Genomic DNA, 4,384 nt, shown 5'->3' with positions numbered 1-4,384 from the left:
TAACCCTTTGATTAGGCCCAAACTTTCCTGAAAGGCCCACCGGAGTTGGAGCTTGCTGCTTGCATGGGAAATACAACTGCGCAACTGAGGCGCGAAAATAGGCCCCGCCCATCTAACTATGTCTCACAGCCTTAACAATAACCGCACCAGAGCGGTCTAAAACCTAGCCATGTGGGTTCATATAACCATCTAAATGAAGCCATGTGTACCCTCCATTGCTAAAATAAATTGAAAACGTTTGCCACAAAAAACGTTATTTTAACTCCCAACATAGAATCGTTTGCCCACAAATATCATGTCATCAGTGTCAACCATTTTTTCAGCCCAACATACAGGTCCAGTAATACCCCTCTCTATACATTAGGATTACTGCTTACCCTTTCCCTCATGGGGATACTGTCAGCCAATTCTGAAATAACACAATCTCTCCAGAAAAAAATGACTGAACATACCTCACTGCATATAGCATGAAAAACGTTCCTCACACTGAAGTTTCTTAAGTACTCCTCAGCCATTCTGTGGGAACTACTCTGGATCTTAGTGACAACTGCTAAGATCATCAGTCTCCAGGCAGAAATCTTCATCCATCTGCTTCCTGGGAAAAAATAGCACTCACCTGTACCATTTAAAATAAAACAGTCTTGCTTGAAGAAAATAAAAACTAACATTTTAACACCTCTTTCACTTTACCCTTCCTATTACTTAGAGTAGGCAAAGAGAATGAATGGGGGGTGGAGTCAAGGGAGGAGCTATATAGACAGCTCTGCTGTGGTGCTCTTTGCCACTTCCTGTTAGCAGGAGGATAATATCCCACAAGCAAAGGATGAATCAGTGCACTTGTCGTATCTTATAGAAGAAATACAGATAAATACAATTAAAAAGATACTAACTACCTTCTAAAAACCTACATTACAAAACAAACCTAATAAATCTATTTGTATCATGTAAATTCTTCTGATTATTGTACTGCACATCTCCATACTTAACCCCTTCACTACTGGGACTTTCAGAGAATAACTTGCCCAAAAAACTGGAACTATTAGCCTTTTTGACATCACTCCATTTAAACAGAAAGAGCCTTGTGTTTTTTTTTTTTTTAAATTTACTTGTCAAAACTATATATATTTTTTAAGTAGACAACCCAAGGTATTGATCTAGGCCCACCATTTATATTTCATGCCACTATTTCACCGCCAAATGTGATCAAATAAAAATAGTTGTAATTTTTTTCCACAAACTTTGGGTTTCTCACCGAAATGATTTACTAACAGCTTGTGCAATCATGGCACAAATGGTCATTATGTTAGTATAATGCCCATTGTTTAGCAGTTATTAGCTAAAGGTAATTAGTGAGATATGTAACAAGGTTAGCCTTGATAAGTCAGCCCTGTGTAATTACAGATATTTCTGTTGTGTCTCAGCTGCCCCCATGTAATCTCCAGACAACTATTAGCTGTACAATGGGTCATTACTGAACCTGGCACTGCCATAGGACACCACCTTAGCCACAGGTCAGTTTGTGACATTTCTGCCCTACTAATAAGTGCTGTTATTCTAAAGTCCAGGCATCTAGGTACCTACCACTAAGTGGTAGCCACACAAACTCATTGTTCAGGACTGTAAAAATGACCTACCTGTTGTATCACTACAGTACATCAGCACGAGAATTGTGCGTTGGGAGCTTCATGAAATGTTTTTTATGGTCACGCAGCTGTACACAAACCTTGTATCATTATACACAACGCCAAGTGTTGGCTACAGTGGTGTAAGGCAAACCGCCACAGTGAGATGTATCCCACTTCACTATCTTGCAGTGTGATAGAAAGGTGTGACGGAAGGCAGGAGAAAGCATAGTGCCTACTGTACAGTTAAGTGGAGGAGGGATAATGGTCTGGACCTGTTTTTCAACATTTGAGCTAAACCTCTTAGTCCCATTAAGGGGTCATCTTAAGGCTACAGGATACAAAGGCATTTTAAACAATTGGGAGCTTCCGACTTTGTGGCAACAGTTTGGGAAAGGCCTTTTCTGGTACAGCGGTTTAATGAGTTTTGTGTGTAGTAACTTGAGCCCTGACATTAACCCCACTGAACATTATAATGAATGTAACGGTAATTGCCTGCCAGACCGTCTCATCCGGCATCGGAGCCTGACATCACAAATGCTCTTTTGGTTGAGTGGACACAGATTCTAAAATCTCGTGGAAAGCCATCCCAGAAGAGGTGTAACTGTTATAGCCGCAGGGCCCAATTCCATAATAATTCCCATGGCTTTGGAAAGGGATCTCTAACAAGCTCATATACAGTAGGTGTGATGGTCCGGTGTAAACATACTTTTGGCCATATAGTTTATCTACCAGCATCTTCAGTGGTGTGGCCAATACCAGCCCCCACCTCCAGGGGGCCCCATATGAATCTCATCAAGATAAAGGACACCGACTATATGTAGCAGTAATCACAATTTTTTATGTATTTATTTATTACATTACTTTTTGATCTTATTTATTTATTTATAAATCAGAGAATGTACATCTTGGTTACAAAATGATTTCTAATGAATCATACATATATTTAAAAAAAAATAACATTTAGATTCCAAATTCTCAAAGATAAATTGCACACATTTAATGATCACATTATTTCATAATCCCTGATTTTGTTTTCTTATTTTTCTAAATCATAAAAATAACATTTCCAAACAAAACAGATAAAATTAAAAAGGAAATTGTATTTTATCGTATACTTATGTTTTTCTTTTTAAAGCCTTCTATAAATAGGATACATTTTCTGCTCATTATATTAAATTAGTAAACCTGGTATGGGTTCTACCTTGCTTTACAGCTATTAAGCCAAAATATGTGTTTGTATCTTTATTAGCTTTAATTACATTTCTATGTGCTCATATGTATGTAAATGGGATTTACAAAATACCATTATATATGTGGGTGAGTGTATTAAGCGAATATTGGTAAGGGCTCTGCTTCATATCTTCCCTTTGGTGCTGCAGTTTCTGGTTACACCCGTGGTACTGGGCTCTTGGCTTTGAATTTTATAGAAACATAAATGGGTGAATTAATGTTCTGTTCTAATAGATGTGCTGTGGTTTTAACATACTTTACACAGCAACCACTAATGTTTTTTTGTTCCTTTTGCTATTTGTATCAGCTTACATTGTTGCTCTTCTGAGATCTTTGTTTTTATTTGATTTTTCCCACTATACAACATATCAGCAAGACCTGTCCTGTATATGCCATAAATTAACAGTAGATACAAATAGTTAAAACTTCACTGGACAGTTTATAGTTTGACATTTTCAATTGAACTTTGTTATAAATGCAGGATACAAATAGAAAAATAGCTTTAATTATTAAAAAAATAAATTTTTGTAATGTCATCTCATCAATTGAACTATTATTGATGAAGATAAACTGTTAAGCCAAAAAATAAATTATTATTATAAAAATATATATAAAAAAACTAACAATGATGCCAAAATATAGATGTCTTAAAAAATAGGCCCCGCCCTTAGTACACGATGGGTTCATTCACTGAAATCAAACTACCAAACGCTAATATGATCCAGAATTGTAGTCCCTCGGTTTATGTTTTCTTCGTTTTTGGTATCATCACATCCTGTAAAATAAAGCTTCCCTCAGACACAATGATACATTCTATATCTTTACATGCACTTCAGTAGGTTTGATCTTTTACATCAAATAAACTCATATTTAGGACAAAATTACCCATCTAATTAACATGATCAAGACTACATGATCCTGCTGTTCCTCTGATATGAAATGATCTAAATGTTTGTTATAAGAAAAGGCTTTAGGTAAATGCTGTGCGCACAACAGGCTTTTCATGTGTCAGTAACGGACCAGAGTTTTGATCTATAAAACATTTCCCTACATTCTTCTGCATAAAGATATTAGTGTTATGTGCAACTAGTTCCCTATTCTGTACATATGAGTGTTTTTACTTGTGTGAAAAACACCTAGAACTAACCTATTAGAACTCTTGGCAACAGTTAAGGGGTTGGGCCAGGTGTGCTGGGGGCAGAGACAAGCAATGTAGATAATGCTGATCATTCAAGAGGTGGAGTCTTAGTAATAATAGCAAGGTGGTGACACTGTGCTGGCTCTTGGTGGTCTAAAGAGAGGTTTTAATGTATGACAGGATTTAAGCAGTGTAAGGCCAGAGTGCAACCAGAACATAAATTGGAGAGGAAGACAAGGGGACTACTGAATTGACATTTATATTTTGGATGTTGCAATAAATTAAAGAACAATGAGGAGCACTTGCGATGGTTGATTAGGAGGGGATATGACTTTTGTATAAAGCTTTTCCCATACTCATGTAAGTAAAAGGTTACTCTCCTGCGCAGATC

The sequence above is a fragment of the Bombina bombina genome, chromosome 5 (assembly GCF_027579735.1).
Source record: "Bombina bombina isolate aBomBom1 chromosome 5, aBomBom1.pri, whole genome shotgun sequence".
NCBI lineage: Eukaryota > Metazoa > Chordata > Amphibia > Anura > Bombinatoridae > Bombina > Bombina bombina.
Note: the sequence above shows the minus strand (reverse complement) of the source record.